At 40.0% G+C, this 20,920-nt stretch overlaps 1 pseudogene across 1 annotated transcript; it reads right to left on the bottom strand.

Moving 5' to 3' along the window:
* Positions 1-266: 266 nt before the first annotated feature.
* On the bottom strand, positions 267-890 carry LOC148120375 (Ig heavy chain V region 345 pseudogene; annotated as a pseudogene). Its single transcript, XR_015739294.1, has 2 exons — positions 750-890; positions 267-649 (listed from the first exon to the last, which is right to left on the bottom strand). The product of XR_015739294.1 is annotated as an Ig heavy chain V region 345 pseudogene (transcript).
* Between the last annotated feature and the right edge of the window lie 20,030 nt (positions 891-20,920).

Genomic DNA, 20,920 nt, shown 5'->3' with positions numbered 1-20,920 from the left:
AGAGAGAGAGAGAGAGAGACTGGCATATAGACAGAGATAGGGAGACAGAGAGAGATAAAGGGAAACAAGGAGAAACACTATAATAAATAAATTCACACTGGAAACAGATATTTGAATAATCATTTGGACATTCAAGGATTACTACACAGTATTCCTGTAGAGAAAATCCCTAAGTGTGATATGGAGAGGCAGTGCAGACACAGAGAAGTCCAGTCTTCCATGCTTCTCTAAAGAAGCTCTTCTGTGACCCAGATCTCTAAGTGCTCTCAGCGCCACCTGCTGGTCCCGTGTTCCCCACAGGGGTGTTTTTGTATGAACTCACTGTAGCATTCATTCACTGTGTCTCTTGCACAATAATACATGGCTGTGTCCTCAGATTTCAGACTGCTCATTTCCAGGTACAGGGTGTTCTTGGCATTGTCTCTGGAGATTGTGAACCGGCCCTTCACAGCGTCGGTATAGTAGGTGCTACTACCACCATAACTAATGTATGCGACCCACTCCAGCCCCTTCCCTGGAGCCTGGCGGATCCAGTTCATGTCATAATCACCAAAGGTGAATCCAGAGGCTGCACAGGAGAGTTTCAGGGACTTTCCAGGCTGCACTAAGCTTCCGCCAGACTCCAGCAATTGCACCTCACACTGTACACCTGCAAACACAAAGAATTCTTTTTAGAAAACTAACACAGAAGACATTTTTTCTCTTTCTCATGTCCACACAACACACAGCATCTCATCTTTATGAATTACCTTTTATAATAAGGACAAAGGAAATCAATATGAGCCTTAAGTCCATGGTAAGTGTCCTGTGTTCAGTGTTGAACCCTTACTGGGAGAACTTCAGAATCCAGGGCTTGTTTCCTCTGCCAGCGCTGCAGGGTCAGGACAGGGCTGGATTTTATGGGCACAAAGAAGCCTTAATTGCATATCTTCCTCCCATAACAGGCTCTGTAGTTGTACCTGGGTAGAAGGCCGTACTCAGAGCAGATATAAAACATCATACACACTGATGACAGTTATAGAAATTGAACAATTAACATAGGTCTGTGTACACATTTTCCTTGTTAGAACTTACAACACTTTATTTAGTTCTCTTTCCACCTCATACATAGAAAATGTTGTGTTTCCACACTGTCATATCTCTTTAGGATCAATTTGAAATTAAACATCTCCACACACAGCTGTGTTTCTAGATATTAGCTCTGTTTGTCCCTCTGTCTCTGCTGGACATGGATTCTTCCTGAGGTGAATCTTGGGTAGGGTCATAGCCCTTTCTAAATAGAAATCCTTCACTGTGATAGGAACACTTGAGACTTTTCTGAATTTTACTCAGTTCTTAGAGATGGTGTCCTACAGCCTCAGGAAGTTTTCAAATGTGATGTTTCTTGTTACTGTCTGTCTTCCTCTCAGTGGTTGCACTCAATTGTTTGCATCCTGAAATTCTTCCTATGATCACTTTTTACCCCCCACTCTTCCTTTCCCTTTCCCACCTTGATACCTGGCCACACATGGCTGTCCTCATGCTGTCTTTTGTCAGTTTTTATTTCTGCATATTTATATAGTCAGCACAACGGGACATTTAATGCATTTTTGTAACAAAACACAAAACTTTTGCGTCAATTTTGTATTTTCAGAAGCCTTTGTTTTTATTTACTGAAATTCTCATGCTTTCTATCCTCTCAACCCCTTTCTGTCACTACACCCAACTTTTCCTTTCACAACCCCTGTATTATCCTGTGCTTTTTCTGTCATGTCCTTCACTTAAGATGTCTTTTCCTATCTTGACTTCCATTCTTGTTCCAAGTCTACAAAACAGAAGTCAGACACAAAACACAAACCAATAACAGAGAGTGCAGAGGAATAATCATGGGAGCAATAAAAGCACTGACAAAAACACAAACTGTGAAAATCATGAAACTCAGCTTCTGTGGGAAGGGCTTAAGAGTTATGGACCAGGAATCACAGCTGATTTCTACCAGGATGTGCATATTTGTGGCTGAGAATTTTGTGGTGTGATTCACACAATATGCCTGTAAAGGAAGCTTGGACTGCGATTTGCAAGGTAATTTTTACCAAAGTGAAAAGGTTCAAAAAATAACAGTGCAACAGTTAGAACAACTGTACACTTTTATCAAGGTCCTATTAGCTTAGAGGTAGGATACAGTGGATGGTTCAATTTAAGCTAAGTTTGAAAAGAAACATCAATTAAAGGAAGATTTGATTTCTCATTCACAAGTTTAAAAATAAAGAGGTTGAATTAAAGATTATTCAAAATTCTTACAAAACTGTCTCACAAAGTTTCACAATTTCAGACTCCTCTCTCTCTCTCTCTCTCTCTCTCTCTCTCTCTTCTCTGTCTCTCTCTCTCTGTCTCTCTCTCTCTCTCTCTCTCTCTCTCTCTCTATATATATATATATATATATATATATATATTTGTTTGTTTGACAAGGAGAAATTAGACATATTAGAGGAGTGTGAGAATACAGGTGTTTAATGTGTAAATAAAAACAACATTAATAGGCTATGACAAGTAAAGGGTACTCTAGAGGGTTTCCTTGTGTAAAAGAAAAAAACCTAAAGGTTATGACATCAAACAGTCGCAAATGCAGCATATTCCTGATGAGCACTGTTTCTGGGAGCACCTGTTGGTCCTCCACATCCCTGTTGATCTGAGTAGAGAGGTTTCTGTACAAGCTCACACTGGAGTTCTCTCATGTACAGTAATACATGGCTGTATCTGAAGTTTGAAGATTGTTCAGGTTTATGAAAACGTAGCCATGGAGGTGTAGTGATATTTTGTCTTTTATCTGACAAATAAAGTTTCCCGATGATCAGAGTGCAGAGTTAAGTCACTAGTTATCCATAGAAGCCAGGCAATGTTGGCACAAACTTTTAATCCCAGCACTAAAAAGATAGAATGCAAACCTCGGCTACAAGAGATTAAATTTCTGCAAATTAGAAACAGAGCTCATCCAAAGGTGATCCCAGCAACTGGGATTATGTGCCTTTAATCTCAGCAGCAGAGAAACAGACACAGGAGTGACTTGAATTGGCAGAGAGAGGAGAAGACAAGAACTTAGATGCAGTCTGAGGATTCAGTCTGAGAGGCAGTATGAAATTTTGGAAAGACAGCATTCATTCAGAGGATTTGTAGAGACAGAATCTTCCCCATTTGGTCTGAGCATTGGTAGAGATAAGAACTCTCTACTGACTGAATACAATTCTTTTCTGACCCTTCAGTTTTTGCCCCTGATAGCTGATTCAAGATTTTTACCACTAAGAACAATTGGAATTTGTGCAACAGCAAGTGTCCCTGCAGATTTTGACTTGGGATTTGAGACCAAAATTATAATTTATGTGTCCACCACTCCATATTCTTCACATCCACTTCAGACACTTTCCTGGAGACTGACAGACACAGCTTACACAATAAGTGGTTAATGAGAATTCACAGACAGTTCAGATGAGGGGCAGAGTCTGTGAAGACTGTACTAGACCAGGGGCTTATTTCTTCAGGACAGGGCACCTGGGGAATAAGTACAATCTTCATGATTCATACATCCCACAGATGATATATCTGGGCCTTGTTTCTGAAACCCTGAGCACTTACAGGTTGGAGAGGTCGCCAGGGAGAGGATCAGGACCTACTGGAACCTCTAGTTAGCAGGAGGGGGGCTGTCAGCTAGGCCTGGGCTTTTAGTCTGAGCTGGAGGCTGCTGTGCCTTGAGGGAGGTTTCTGAGTGATGAAGAGAAGCATTGGGCAAGACTTGCACTTTTCCCTCAGGTTTCTGACAATTGCCCTTGAGTTTCTTAGATGACCTGGAGATAAAAAATGAATAACATTTTTCTGACACTGTCTAGATTCCCACTTGTATATAAATAGGAAATTGTATGATTCACACTGTGCAGATCTTGGATACAAGACATTAAGTGACTCCACATTCCTGCTGTGCAGACAGCAGAGGATACCATATCCTCAGTGTATATCCTTCTAAATTCCAACAGAGGGTTTAGAATAAAATTTAATTATAAGATTCACTTCATTGGTGAGGGAGGAGTGTTGAAATCTCCTACTATTAAAGTGTTGCTTTTGATGTGTGCTTTGAGTTCTAGTAATGTTTCTTTTACATATGTAGGTGCTTTTAAATTAGGGGCATAGCTATTCAGGATTGAGACTTCCTCCTGATGGATTGTTACTGCTATGAGTATAAATTGTCCTTGGTCTTGGATAGATGTGCTGCAGACCCTAAGAGACCATTGATGCAAGTTCAGACTACTATACCCAGCAAAGTTTGTATCCACCATAAATGGAGAAAATAAGATATTCCAGTACAAAAACAGATTTAAACAATACATAGCCACAAACCCAGCCTTACAGAAAGTAGTAGAAGGAAAACTGCAAACTAAGGAAGCCAACAACATCCATAATAACACCAGGATCTGACAACCCTCCACCAGCACAACTCAAAGAAGGGAAACACACAAACACTAGGACCACAATAATCAGAGTTAACAACCACGGGTCATTAATATTATTTAATATCAATGAACTCAATTCACCAATGGACATATAAACTAGACAGAAACTTAACAGAGAAATAAGAGAACTAACAGATGTAATAAACCAAATGGACTTAACAGACATCTATAGAACATTGCACCCAAACAGAAAAGAATATACCTTCTTCTCAGCATTTCATGGAGCCATATCGAGAATTGATCACATAATCGGTAACTAAGCAAACATACACCGATACAAAAAAAAATGTGACAACCACCTGTGTACTATCAGATCACCATGGAATAAAGTTAGACTTCAACAACAATTCTACCCCCAGAAAGTCTACAAACTCATGGAAACTGAACAGTCAACCAATGAATTACCCCTGGGTCAAGGAAGAAATAAAGAAAGAAATTAAATTCTTCCTTGAATTCAATGGAAATAAAGACACAACGTACCCAAACCTATGGGACGCTATGAAAGCAGTGCTAAAAGGAAAGTTCATAGCACTAAGTGACCATATAAAGAAGACAGAGAAAGCTCATATTAGAGGCTTAACAGCACATCTGAAAACTCTTGAAAAAAAAAAGAAGCAGACTGACCCAGGAGGAGTAGAAGACTGGAAATAGTCAAACTGAGGACTGAAATTAACAAAATAGAAACACAGAAAACAATCCAAAGAATCAGTGAAACAAAAAGTTGGTTTTTGGAGAAAATGAACAAGATTGGCAAAGCCTTTTCCAAACTAATCAAATGGCAGAGAGAGAACACACATATTAACAAGGTCAGAAATGAAAGAGGACATATCCAGAGACACAGAGGAAATTCAGAGAATCATTAGATCTTACTACACAAGCCTGTATATCACAAAATTGGAAAATGTAAAAGAAATGGACATTTTTTAGATAAGTACCATATACCAAAATTAAATCAAGAGCTGGTGAACAATTTAAATAGACCTATAATTGCAAGGAATTAGAAGCTGTCATCAAAAACCTCCCTACCAAAAATGTCCAGGACCAGATGGTTTTAAGGTAGAATTCTGGCACGGCCAGCACAGCCTGGATAGCCGGGCCTGGCAGGGGATGCCAGGATTGAGAAGAGGGAGGCTGCTTTTCAGGCAGAAGGTCAGCTTTATTTTTCCCAGCAACCTTTTATACCTCCACTGGTACTGTGAAAACTGACCCACCAGAAAGAACACAAACATCCTTGTCAATTACAGACCACAAGGAAGTTCCACTGTGGGTCATGGGGAGTGAGGGTAGCTGTATCACAAAAGAATTCTACCATAATTTTCAAGAAGATCTAATACCTATACTCCTTAATGTGTTTCACAAAATATAAACAAAAGAGTCATTGCTTAACTCCTTTTATGAAGCTACAGTTACCCTGATACCAAAACCAACAAAGACTCAACCAAGAAAGAGAATTACAGACCAATCTCACTCATGAACATCGATACAAAAATTCTCAATAAAATACCGGCAAACCAAATTTAAGAACACATCAAAAAATTATCTGTTATGATCAAGTAGGCTTCATCCCTGAGATGTAGGGCTGGTACAACATATGAAAATTTATCAATGTAATACATCATAGAAATAAACTGAAAGAAAAAAAAAACATATCATCATTTCTTTAGATGCTGAAAAAGCATTTGACAAAATTCAACATCCCTTTAAGATAAAGGTCTTGGAGAGATTAGGGATTCAATGTTCATACCTAAATATAATAAAAGCAATAAATAGCAAGCCAACAACTATTAAATGGAGAAAAACTTAGTCATTCCACTAAAATCAGGAACAAGACAAGGCTGTCCACTCTCTCCATACCTTTTCACTTCAGCCCTTTCTTGATGTGAAATCAGGATTAAAGAACTACTTAAACTACTTTTTGTTGTCATTGAAGTTAATTTTTTTAATAACTTGCCTAGAAAACCCAACTTGTGAGGAGGCAATTCACAAATATTTAGTGCATATGATTTTAATTTTTTATCTGACAGGAGATTTTAGGGATTGATTTTCATACACAAAAGTGGTCTCAGGAACACCATACCTGGATATTCTGATTTCCCATTTTGTATTTGTCTTTGTCTCTGTCACTATGTACTTTTATATTCATTTTCTCTTTACCACTTGAAGCATGTTTCAAAATCAGGTTTCTAAATATGATTGTTGCGTTGGTGAGGAATAAAGGGTCAATTCGTCATGACACTTAAAAAAGTAGCATGGAATCAATCTTCAGGGTTATGTTACCTGAAGCAATAAAAAGACAGAGAGCCCTAAGTGATGACAAGTAGTGGAGAGAAGGACATGCTTGAACAATGGGAACTGTTTGTCTTTCTCTGAAGATCACCATAAAGAAAGGAGATTTAGGGCTTTTCTCCATACCTTGGTAATGTAAATCATCAGGGAATGGCAGAAAATGACTCAAAACAATCTGTCAGTAAATCCCAGAGAATATCCACCAATTCTTTCACATTGAACACCCCACATGCTGTGTTTTTATTCCTCTGAGCATATTCTGTATGTGAGTAGCAGCGGTGGAGACAGCTCTTATCACTGGGGAGACCACCATCCTTTGTCAGCTATGATGGGCACCCACCCCTGTAAGTGCTTTGTCTCCCGTGTTCAGGATGCACTCTTTGTTAGAAGAATATTTTCAGACATTATGCTCAGTGTGTCTCATCTTTGGATTGTCTGAGTTTTCATTGTGCTTTTTGGATCTTGTCAAAGATCACAAGAACAACTGTATATTTTTCATACCATTTTGGAGTACTAGTATGTGACCTCTTAGTCAAGAATTTTCTTTTCCTTTGGTTACATCAGACAGAGTTTGTGTTCACATTTCCTTCTCTTATGCTTCTAGGGGTTCCCTTCTCCATGAAACACTGTTCAACAGGAATGCTTTCAGAATAAAGCTGCACATTGCTTACAATTATCTTCTATTTGAGAGACGCATTCTTATTCATGAATTTCTTCAATCATTTACATAGTCATGTTTAGTGAACTCATGAAGTTTCAGTTAATATTTTCTGTTAAAATGAAAGTATGATATTTTATATTAGTATGATTGTTAGAACTTTGTCAATGTAGAAAAAAAGCTATGGTCATCTGGTAACAGCAAATCTCAGTTGGTAGAAAATTCCCCCAATAGTTTTGCCTATAGGCAAGCCCTTAGCAGCATTTTAGCAACTTTGAAATGGCGCAATTTCCTTTATATATTTGAGGAAGCTTCTGGAAATAAAATATTTTATTTGAAACAGGAAAAGGGAATTTGTTGTAGAAGCAGAAATTTTATAAAGATTTAGATAGAATAGAACTTATTCAAGCTAATCTATGAATCTACTACACGCTCTCCTCTTCTACACACTTTTGATGACCCCTTCTGGTCCCTCCTACGCTTGTGTCTCTTGTTTTCTTTTCTTCTTTTCCTCCCTCCCTGCCTCCCTGATAAACTTCTGCTTCCTCATTTCCTCTCTTCTCTTCCCTCTCACTCTCTCCCACATCTTTTCTTTGATCACTTCCTTCCATTTCATTGTTTCTAGCTATATGCAGCATGATGTTTCAGATATATATGCATAATTGTTATGACTACACTGTATCTAAAAGGCAGCACCCAACTCTATCACTTTCCTCCAGCCTTCTCTTGCTACCTTTCTTGAACTTCAGAACATACATAATATGTTTGTTTGGGGGTGAGAATTCAGCAGTCACTTATGTTCAGTACTAAGGCAGTCATGGTTACATGCTTTACATATCACACACATCAGAAAGAGGCTTCACTGATAAACACTGAGAGAAGCACTAGCTTATTGGTACAAGTATAGAAGAGAGTGTTAGTATTTACTCCTTGACAAACATCAATTGTAGATTTTTTTATAGTACTGTGACCTTTGTGCTCTTGGTTTTTGAACATTTCTGTGTTCTAATTTTTAAAAATATTAAAACATGTTTTAATTTTGAATGCTGATTATCTCAGTTAAAACATTGAGGTTCTCAGGAAAGTGTGGCATGTACAGTCCCTCTCTCCTCTACATGCTGGATCATTTAACTTGCTTGGTTTTGTACATTTATTGTGAAGAACCACATAAAAGTTCATGTGTATAATACCATGTGATGTCCAGAGGTAACCTAATCTCCCAGAAATCCTCCCCATTTTATGGAACTTTTATTCTTTCAACCCACTCCTCAGTGATGTTCCTTGTGTCTTGTGAGCGGAATATGGAGGAGTAGGGAAGTGGGATATGCGGGAGTTTTCATATAGACATTCTGTCTGTGGACAAGCACTCACACCGCTGTCTATTCTTAGTATTGAACAGCCATGGACTCTCTACATTCAATGATGGCTGCTGGAGAATGGAGATTCATTTTACTTGCAGGTGTAGCTATTGGTTGGTTGCCTTTGCCACTAGGTGACTCCACACTCATGGACATATAGGCAATACTATTTGAATTTGTAGAGTTAATAAGAGAGGATATGAATTTGGTAGTAAAAGGTGTTGGGAGGACCAAGAAGAGGTAATTGGAAGGAAAAAGTTGAGTGAGGATATGGCCAAGATACATTGGAAATATATATGAATTTTCAAAAACATATTTTCAAATAGTATAGTGTATTTATGTGTACAGTCTATCACTGTAGAACATTAAAGGTCTTATACTCCAATGTTCTGATGAGCAGCTTGTCAATTAGCAGTGTCTTCTTACCTTCCCAAATTGAGATCCTTTAAATCTGTGCTGTCTCCTTATGTTACTGCTTTTTCTTCATCAGACCCTGACAGTGTAACATTTTATGTTGAAGACCTCCCCCCCCCATACTAATCATGGAATATGCATTCTTATGAAGCACCTGGAAGGTATAGTTCTGGGAGAAGAATTCTCAATGGCTCTGGTGCCTTGAGGGCAATTCCTTTAATAACTTTATAGAATTCCCTGAGAAACACAAACTCTTAGGAATGTTCTTTTCACATTCCTTCTTTTGTTTCAGTCTGTCAATCTTGCTTGAGATACTTACAGTATCTCAAACTTCTTCTCCCCCTTTCTCTAGTTTTCTCAAATGAAGTGAGTAAGAATTCTCTTTCTATTTTTAATTTCATTCTTGTTCTTCTTATTTGTTCTTGTGACCAGGGAACATATATCTAAACTATAAATATTTTTGCTTCTTAGAAGATCCATCTCCTGCAGCTAATACATGAATAATGTGTACCATATTTTTTTAAAAATTGATTTTAATCTTCAGTGTTTTTTTCTGATGTGCATTCTGTGAGGACTATTATGAGTATAAAGCTTTCCTGGACTCAAGATGCCCTGACCATGCCTAACCTTTCTGTTTGAATTGAATTCTGTTCTCTTTCAACCATGAAACACAGCTGAGATTCAGTCCTGAGTCTAGGGATGCCAACTTGTTAGATTCCTAAATTATTTCACATCTGATCCTGGTGCCCACTGAAAAGTCAGTTTTGCCCTGTGTTTTGGTCTCCATCTCATTTGGGTCAAATATAAGTATTTAAGTATGTATATTTAAATATATACATCAAAGTTAGAAATACTGCTTTATGTTTGACTAATTCAAATATGTCTACAAACCACACTTGTTGAGAGATTTTCTGAGTCATGTGCAGAGGCAGCTCAAACATAAGGATCTAGCCTTTCATGCCCCTATGCCACTGTTCAGGGTGACTTTGGCCTGCCTGTTTTCTCACTGCTCCCTTCTGTTCATAAAGACACCCTGCAGGGAAGCTTGTGTCCAGGTTCATGCTTATTCTCTTCAGTGTGCATGTTGACATAGCAATAGTTGGTTGTATCATAGACCTTCAGATTATCCATTATCATTTACAGAGTATTCTTATAATTATCTCTAGAGATAGTCAATCTGTCCTTGACAGAATTTGTATATTTTATTGAGACACCAGTGTTACATTTATGATATCCACTGTGTTCCATTCCCTGGGGAATGGTAGTCCCAGTGCATATAATCATCACTGAAGGTGAATCTAGAGCCACACAGGTTAGTTACAGGGTTGCCCAGGTGTCAACAATTTTCCTCCAGACTACACTAGCTGCAGCTCCCACAGGACACCTGTAAACACCTTTGTTCTGTTCAGGAAACAGTTACACTTGTCCACTTTATCTCTCACTCATATCCACTTACAAACTCAGCATCTCTTCTTTGTCCTAAATTATCTTGTAAAAGAGAAACAAGAAAAACCCAGCTCTTCCTCAATACCATGGTGAGTAGTCTGTGTTCAGTATATATCTTTGAATAGAAAGACCTGACAATACTAGACTGGGCTTCTCTTTTAGACCAGCAGGATAAGGGCGGACTGATTTTTCTGAGCAGGATGAGGTCCTGTTTGCATTTTCCTGCTATATATGTTCTCATGACCTAAGCTCAAATGGGAGGCTATTCTTATGAAAGATATTAAATTCATGATGGTCACTATAGAGATGACAGAATTCAAGAAAATCTACATTGTGCCAACTTATGAGTGAGTACATATCATGGCCAGCTTTCTAGGTCTGGCTTACCTCACTCAGTATTGCTTTTTCTAGTTCCATCAATTTTCATACAAATTTCAATATGACATTCTTTTACCACTGAATAGTACCCCATTGTGTAAATGGGCCACATTTTCTTTATCCATTCTTTGCTTGAGGGACACCTTTGTTATTTCCAGCTTATGGCTCTGACAAATAATGTTGCTATGAACATAGTTGAATAAACATCCTTGTGCTGATAAATTAGGTCAGTATGATAAATAAGCAGACCAGCTCAAGAACAACAGTTATATTTTAATAATTGAAAAGTAAAAGTTCACTCTATAAGAGTGGCAGGTCTGAAACCCAATAGGTCCAGAGGGCACCACGCAGAGAGGTTTGCGCACCTGGGTCTCCTGGTTTTTATTCCTGGGGTCTAGGTTGCCACGCCCCAATTATCTGTGATTGGTTAATATAGTTTCCCCATCATCCTTGTAGTATGATTGAGCAACTTTTGGTTATGTGCTCATGAGTGGTATTGATTGCTGTGTCCCGAGGTGACATGAAGTGGATACTAGCAGTAAAAGAAAGGATAATGAGCCTATAGTTCATGGTCCTAAAGAAGTTAAATAACAAGGTGAACCCTAAGAAACACATACATAGATCCACCTCGAAATGGGAATAGTCAAGACTTCCTGACAATGTTTGGAGTATGGGAATGGGGAGAATAGAGGGTGGAGGGAAAAAAAGAGGAGAGAAAGGGAGAGGGAGAAGAATTTGAGGGAATGGGTTAGTTTAGATAGAGGAAGGACAGAGATGAGAGCAATGAAAGAGATGTTTTGATATTATTGGGCTAGCAAGAAACCTGGAACTAGAGAAATTCTCAGGAATGCACTAGGATGACCCCAACTAAGACCTTAAGCAATAGAGAAAAGGATAACTGTAGTAGAGAGGAGGACCTGCTTGTTCCTCCCTGCCACCCAGCTAGTTTAGCCCCAAAATAACCACACAGAAATTGTGTTAGTTAAAACACTGCTTGACCCATTTGTTCTAGCCTCTTATTGGCTAACTCTCACATCTTGACTTAATCCATTTCTATTAATCTGTACATTGCCACATGGCAGTGGCTTACCAGGAAAGAGTCAGCATGTATGACTCTCGTGGTTCCATGGCAGTTTTCCACTCTCTGCTTTCTTCCTTCCAGCATTCAGTTCTGTTTTGCCCAACAACCTAAGTTCTTCCCTATTAAAAGGCCAAGGCAGTTTCTTTATCCATTAACCAATGAAAGAAACACATAAACAGTAGGAACTCCTATATCATGTACCCAATCTGGTTTTGCCTTGTTGTCAGATTGATGAATATCTTAAATGTCAACATAGAATCTTAATCCAACAAGTGGTGGATGAAACAGAGTGAGAAAACCACATTGGATTACTGGACTGAGCTCCCAATGACCTGTTGAAGATGGGGAGGAGTGAGACTATGAGTAAAGAGGTCAAGACCATGAAGGGGAAACAAACTGAAAGAGTTTACCTGAGCTAATGAGAGCTCAACAATTCCAGCCAGACAAAAGGATAGGTCCAAAAAAAAAGCTTAGGTCCAAACTAGACCCTATGAATGGGGGTGACAGTTTTATGACTGGAGCAGACTGCTGGGACACTGGCAGTGGTACCAGAATTTGTACCTATTCTTTGTACTGACTTTTTGCAAACCTATACTTTATGTGGGATTACCCTCTGAATGCTGAGAATACCACCATTTAATAAAGAAACTGCCTTGGGTCTGTGCAGGGCAGAATATAGGTAGTTTGGAAAAACTAACTGAATGCTGAAAAAAATAAGGCAGAATCAAGACACACCATGTAGCTGCCACTGGGAACTGACAAGCCAGAACCTTGGTAGTAAGCCACATCTATGTGGTAATTCACAGATTAAAAGAAGTGGGTTAACTTAAGATGTAAGAGATATCAAATAAGAAGCTAGAGCTAATAGGCCAAACAGTGATTTAATTAATACAGTTTCTGTCTGATTATTTTGGTTCTGGCAGGCTGGGAAAAAACAACTGTCCTCCAGTAACAGATTAGCACACCAAGGTGGCTGGCTAAACCCATGTAAAACCTTAGAAAGCTTGGAAAGTAATTGTAGATACACAAAAATGCCCATAATGTTTAGTTCCATATTTTTTCAGCTGGTAGTATGATACAGTTTTCTTAAGAGATATCTTTCTGATACAGTGGAAACAAACAATCAAAAAGAGCACGCGGTGGCTTCCTGGCCCACGCTGCCAGAAGAAACCCTGACTCTTTTAGGAGGTCTGGATATGGAACATTTAAATGGTGCTTTTGAACAGAGTGCTACAACTTACTTAATGCCAATACAGACCTGCTCTAACCTGAAACTGGATCTATGGCATAGGGAATGGCTCTCAGAGGCAATGAACAGACCTCCAACATGTTGGACTGGTCAGAGCCAAAAGAAAAAGCAGTCTTAGTTGTTGCTTAGCATTTTAAAATCTCTCCAGGTTAGAAAATGATAAAAGATACACAATAAGACAGACTCAGACATAAAATGCCTCTAAATAAGACACAGTGTGTTTAAAAAGGCACATAAGTTTAGGAGAGAGAAAAAAAGTGTATAGAGAGTTAAATGGAAGTAAATGGTACATAAAAAATAAAACAAATTCTTTAAAGAGGCAGAATACAGAAGTCATATAACAAAGAAGTAAAGGTTATAAAATGAATATTTAAAAAAGTAAGAGAGTAAAAACAAATTAGTCACATAAAGATGGAATATACACAGAGAGTCTAGATTAATTATAATCATTGTGTCTTCTTTGAATTTATTAACAGTGAAGAAACTAAGAACAGAGAGACATTTCATTGTATGGGCTGTTAAGATGAACCAACATAAAGGTATCTTGACTTCAAAATTTGGGTCTAATGATTTCTTGCTTTGGAAAAGAGCTTCTGATTTGTTTCCACAGAATATTAGGAACTGTACATTAATTCCATACTCATGTGTATTGATTAACCAAAACCCCCCTAAAGGTCACTATGAACACCCTCTAAAATTGTTTCACCCAACGAAAAGTAGGAAGCAGTTTAGTGATAACTACACACAAATTCCCTAAATGAATGTCTATAAATTCTTGTTTAAATTTAAAGGAGGATATGATATAGAGATGAATATGTTTCATTGGTATAAATCTTGGTCTATTGGTATAAATTTAATGTCAGTTTTGTTATATGTATATTTCTGATTAAGGTATTATGTGTGCAGTTTATTTAAAATGTGATTTATAATTAAGAAATATAGGTTAATAAAGAGTCATCTATAATAATCAAACTTGTTGCCATGATAGTTATGTTTTCTACATAAATAGAGATAAATTTAATTAAATAGATAATCTTCAAACTTTTCAAAGACCTACGGAGTATGGAATTTCACATGTTTTAAGAACTTAGGACTTCTCATGACAGTATGACAATTTGTTCCTGGCAGCCTCAATTACTTCAAGTGAAAGATGGCCATTGAAGAGGCTCCTCATGGAGTTTGTTAGCCATTCAGGCAATAATCTGCTTTTGTCTGGACTGCTTAACTGGACCTGCAAGACCCATAGAAAAATTATTGCTGAAGTTGCTTAAAGAAGGTGAGACGGTCCTTCAGGTTGTCTGACTCAAGAATGAGTCTACAAGACATTCTGCAGGACACAGAAAAAAAGTTACTGACAAAATGCCCTATATAGGCAGAATTCTCTGAAATTTCCAGCTTCATGGAAAAGTCAGCTGGATACTATGGGCCTGTTTTCTTATATGTGTTTTCCTGTGTTAAAGTTAAATCCTTAATTTTTATTTAAACAGAAAAGTGGAGGTAATATGGGAGCCCCCTCTGTAAGCTGTGATTACCATTTGGTTAATAAAGAAACTGGTAGGGCCTGCACAGGCTGAGGGGAAATAAAGGTAGGGAGGAAAACTAAACTGAGTTCAGGAAGGAAGAAGATTGAGTCAAGAGTGACCATGTAGCCACCCAGAACTGACAAGGTAGAACCTTGGTGGTAAGCTACTGCCATGTGGTGATACACAGATTAAGAGAAATGGGTTAAATTAAGATTTAAGAATGGTCAGTAAGAAGCTAGAGCTAATAGGCCAAGCAGTAATTTAATTAATACAGTTCCTGTATGATTATTTTGGTTCTGGGCAGCCAGAAAAAAACAAATGGCCACAAACACTATATTCTCTATGAATGGATACTTTTCTCAGCCTAGATATAGTAGGGAGGGCCTTAGACCTTCCCCAAGGTAATATAACTTAGCCTCTTTGAGGAATGGATGGGGATGGGGTAAGTTGAGGGGCTGGGAGGAGAGGAGGGAGTGGGAACTGGGATTGGTATGTAAAATGTAAAAAGGTAGTTTGTTTTCCTTTTAAAAAAATGAATAAAAAGAAAAACTACTCTTAATGTGGTTGCATACTGTAAATATTCAACACTAAAACATTCCAAGGCTCATTCATATATGGTTCTTATATAACAGAGTTATATGTTTGCAATTCAGCAATGAAGCCTGATTTACATACAATCATGTTTACAATTATTGAAAGCACCATAATAAACCAGGCAGTGGTGGTGCACACCTTTAATCCCAGCCCTTAGGACTTCAGGAGGCAGAGGTAGGCAGATCTTTATAAGGCCAGCTTGGCCTACAAGAGCTAGTTCCAGGACAGGCTCCAAAGCTACAGAGAAACCTTGTCTTGGAAAAAAAACTCAAGAAAACAAACAAATAAACAAACAAAAAACCCCAAGAAACAAAGGAATCACCATAATATTATTTTTCTTCAGAAGAGTATCTGTGGCATCATTTTCTGTAACACTTATTTTCAAAATGAGGAAGGCCACATGCTTTTCTGTGTTCCTTCCCACACTTTTGGCATTTCACATTGTTCTGTTGAGAAATACCAAAATGAAATTGTCCCATGCCATGTATTAAATTTATTATATCCTTACATACTTTGCTACCACTACATTGAACCTGGTATTTTCAAACCATGTAGAGTTCTATGGTGTACCTTGTAAATCACATGACCTCAGAGTATGGCCACATCAGGAGTCTCCTTCTTTATCACCCACATGCACATGTCCTCAGATGTACAACTTTACTTGTACAGAAGACACCAAGGAGGAAGGAAAACTTCACAATATAGTTAATCACTAACAGATCTGTAAACCAGCAACACAGACTCTTTGAGTATTCAGGTCAAGCATATACTTTGTAACCTTTTGTGACAGGAAACTATGATGATGATTCCTCTATCTACTCCACAAGTAGAACCATGTGAGAAGTGAGTCTGAGGGCCTGAGATGATCTATAGGAAGCATCAACACATTCTAGCATTGCTTTCTCAAACAACACAGCTCAGGGGCAAGATAAATAGATGAGGTCTGTGATGAGATAACCCAGCTTGATTTTTGAACTCTTTGGAAACTCAGATATTTAGAAATAGTTGACTTCTTTTTCATTTACTCTGGAGTAGCAGGCTTCCATCCAGTGCTCTCAGTTCTCTCAGTCTCCTCCTTCAGAAGATTTACATCTACTTCATGATCACACTGGAAGTATATGAATAGTGAGGCTTCCAGCATTCAAACAATGCTGCTATGAACATTGTTGAGCACATCTCCTTGTGGTACTATTGAGCATCCTTTGAATATATACCCAAGAGTGTTATTTCTGGGTCTTGTGTCAGGTTGTTTCTTAATTTTCTGAGAAACCACCATAGTGATATCCAAAGGGGCTGTGCCAGCATGCACTCTCACCAGCAATGCAGGAGTGTTCCCTTGACCCCACAAGCTCTACAGCATAAATTATTATTGGTGTTTTTGATCTTGGCCATTATTACAGGTGTAAGATGGAATCTCAGACTTGTTTTGATTTGTATTTCTCTGGTAACTAAGGATGATGTGTATTATATGTCCCTCAACTGAAGAATGGATAAGGAAAATATGGTACATTTAAACAAATGAGAACTGCACAGCAGAAAAAATAATTGATGACAGCTTGAAGTCTGCAGGCAAATGAAGGATCTAGAAAACATTATATTGCGTGAGGTTACCCAGACAGACGAAGGCAATTATCATATGTACTCACTAATCCGTGTATTTTTTAAACATAAATCAAAGGAAACTGGCCTAAAACCACAATACCAGAAAACGTAGACAACAATGAGAACCCTAAGAGAGACACACATGGATCTAATTTACATGGAAATTAGAAAAAGACAAAATTGCCTGAGAAAATTGGTAGCATGAGAACCCTGGGATATGGTTGAAGAGGAATGGAGGAGAAGTAAGGGTATCAAAGAAAAATGTGTAGCTCAATAAAATCAATATTATGAAGAGAAAAGAACTATGGTGTTTAGTTCTCTGAATAAATCCATTAACAAAGGTTTTATTTTTTTTAAGTTTATTAAATTATAAAAGTTTCCATTTCCACCCCTCCTCCCAACACCCTCCCACTTCCCCCACTCCCTTTCCTCCTCCCTCTCCATCCCTAAGAGTAGTCAGGGTTGCCTGCCCTGTGGGAAGTTCAAGTTTCTCCCCCCTCCCTCCAGGTCCAGGAAGGTGAGCATCCAAACAGACTGGATCCGCAAAATCCAGTATATGCAGAGGAAACAAGTCCCAGTGTCATTGTCAATGGCTTTTCAGAAAGACACCGGGCCAGCCACATCCAGAGAATCCGGCCATATTCAGAGAATCTGGTTAGATCATGTGCTCGTTCAGTTCCAGTCCAACTGGCCTTGGTGAACTCTCATTAGATCAGTCCCCTTGTATCAGTGGGTGATGGCGCCCCTCGCAGTCCTGATTTCTTTTTTTATTTTCTTCATCCTTCTGCTCCTCATTTGGACCGTGGAGGGTTCCGTCTGGTGCTCCAATATGGGTCTCCGTCTGCATCGCCATCCAACGTCGGATGAAGGTTTCCTCTGCTCTTGCCTTCTTTGTTCACGTTCTCCTTCCTTCTGACTCTTGTTTGGACCTAGGGAGCTAGGTCCAGTGTTTCGACATGGGTCTCCGCCTCCATCTCCCTCCATCGCCAGAGGGTTCTATGGTGATATACAAAATGTTCATCAGTATGGTTGTGGTCCAAGACCGGTTCAGGCACCCTCTCCTCTGTCCAGAGAACAATCTGGGGATCTCTCCTTGGACCTAGGATCCCCTTTATACTCAAGTCTCTTGTAAACCCTAAAATAACTCCCTTAGTTAGGGTATATACTTCCCTGATCCCATATCTCTCCATTCTCCCTCTCCCCCATCCCAGTCCTCCGATCTTTCCCCATTCCTCCCCTACTCCCTTCTCTCTAACCCTCTCCCCTTCCAACAGCCCCCCCCACCCCCCATGCACCCAAGGTTACCTGGCACTCTTGTCTATTTCCAATCTCCAGGAGGATAGCTACATGATTTTCGTCAGGTTCACCTTCTTATTTAGCTTCTCTAGGATCACGAATAATAGGCTCAAAGACCTTTAATTACGGTTAGAATCCACTTATGAGTGAATACATACCATATTCCTCTTTTTGGGTCTGGCTTACCTCACTCAGTAAAGCGTTTTCTATTTCCATCCATTTGCATGCAAAAGTCAAGATATCATTGTTTTTTACTGCTGAGTAAAACTCTAATGTATATATGTTCCACACCTTTTTTAACCATTCTTCTATTGAGGGGCACCTAGGTTGTTTCCAGGTTCTGGCTATTACAAATAGTGCTGCTATGAACATAGTTGAACAAATGCTTTTGTAGTATGGTAGGGCATCTCTTGGGTATATTCCCAAGAGTGGAATTGCTGGGTCCTGAGGGAGGTTGACTCCCAGTTTCCTGAGAAACCGTCACACTGATTTCCACAGTGGCTGCACAAGTTTGCATTCCCACCAACAATGGGTGAGTGTTCCCCTCTTTCCACATCCTCTCCAGCATAGGCTATCATTGGTGTTTTTGACTTTAGCTATTCTGACAGGTGTCAGATGATATCTCAAAGTTGTTTTAATTTGCATTTCCCTGATTGCTAAGGAGGTTGAGCATGACCTTAAGTGCTTTTTAGCCATTCAAAGTTCATCTGTTATGAATTTAAAACAAAGGTTTTAAAAAGAGTTAACCAAGGTCTGATGGAAGAGGCAATCATTACAATGTCCACTCTCAGACATTAGTCCAGCCTTTTAACTGGTTTGAACCAGTTGGGACCAGTTGGAACCAGTTAGAGCTGGCTTGAGCTGGTTGGGAATGGTCGGAACCGGTCTGGACCAGTAGGAATGGGTTTGAGCTGATCAGGAGAGTTGGAACCAGTTTGAGCCGATCTGAACCACCTTGAAACAGTTGGAACCAGTCTGGACTGGCCAGAACCAGTCTAAGCCGGTCAGAACAGGTCTGAGCCAGCTCTAACTGGTTTGCAATGGTCGGAAACCGGTTTGAACTGGTCTGAAGCGGCTTGAACCTGTCTGGACCGGCCGGAACCGGTTTGAACCAGTCAAGACCAGCCAGAACAGATTTGAACCAGGCAGGACTGGGCAGAAGCGGCTCAGACCGGTTTGAACCGCTCAGAACCGATCTGGACTGGACGGAACTGGTCTGAACTGGCCTGAACTGGTCGGGACTGGCCAGAACCAGCTCAGATCAGTTTGAGTCAGTCAAAACCAGTTTGAGCCAGCTTGAAGAGTTTGGAACTGGCTGTAACTGGCAAGAACCAGTCGGGATCAGTTGAAAACGCCTCGGACCCGACCGGTTGGAACCGGCTTGAACCAGTCAGGACCGATTGGAACCGACTCAGACCAGTTTGAACCGGTTGGATCCAGTTTGAGCTGGCTTAAACCAGTTGGGACCAGTCAGAACTGACTCGAACTGGTCAGGGTCGGTCGGAACATGCTCGAACCTGTCGGTACCAGCTCAGACTGGTCTGTACTAGTCGGAACCAATTCGAGGAGGTTTGAGCCGGTTTGAACCAGTCGTGACCAGTCTGGTCTGGACAGAACTGGTCGGAGACAGCTTTAACTGGTCGGGACAGGCTCAGACCAGTTTTAACCAGTCGAAACTGATCAGGACCAATCAGAACCGGTCTGATCCGGCTTAAACCGGTTATAACCGGCTCAGACCAGATTGAAGAGGTTGGAACCAATTTGAGCTGGCATGAACTGCTCGGGACTAGTCGGAACCAGCTTGAACTGGTCTGAACCAGCCTGGACCGGCCGGAACCAGTTTGAACCAATTGGAACCAGTCAGAAACCGTCTCAGACCAGTTTGAAGCGGTCAGAACCAGTTTGAGCCAGCTTGAACTGGTTGGAAACGGTCTGGATTTGTCAGAACTGACTTGAAAGGGCCGGAACCGGCTTGAACTTGTCTGAATCAGCTCAGACCGGTCTCAACCAGTTGGAATCAGTTTGAGCTGACTTGAACCGTTTGGGACCGGTCAGAACCAGTTTGAACCGGCCGGAAACTGCTTGAACAGGTCAGAACCGGCATGGAATGGCCAGAAATGGTTTAGATTGGTTGGAATCGGTCAGACTCAGCTTGAGCAGGCTTGAACCATTTGAATCCAGTATGGCCTGGCCGGAAATAGTTTAGACCGGTTGGAACCGGTTGAAGCCCGTTGGAGCCAGTTTGAACCGGCCTGAACAGGCCAGAACCGGCCTAAACCAGTCAGAATCGCCTTGAACCAATTGGAACCGGTCTGGACTGGTCAGAACAGGCTTGAAATGGTCGAAACCGGTCCGGACCAGTCGGAACTGACTTGAACGGGTCAGGAATGGTCTGGACCTGTAGGAACCGTTCTGAACTTGCCTGAATTGGTCGGACCCGGTATGAGCGGTTTAGACTGGTGGTAACCCATTTGAACCAGTCGGGATCAGTCTGGACCTGTCGGAACTGGTTTGAATTGGTCAGAACCGTCTTGAACCACTCTGGACAGGTCGGAAC

Source organism: Myodes glareolus, chromosome 11 (genome assembly GCF_982192425.1).
Source record: "Myodes glareolus chromosome 11, mMyoGla1.1, whole genome shotgun sequence".
Lineage (NCBI taxonomy): Eukaryota > Metazoa > Chordata > Mammalia > Rodentia > Cricetidae > Myodes > Myodes glareolus.
This window is presented reverse-complemented; position numbering and strand designations above follow the sequence as displayed.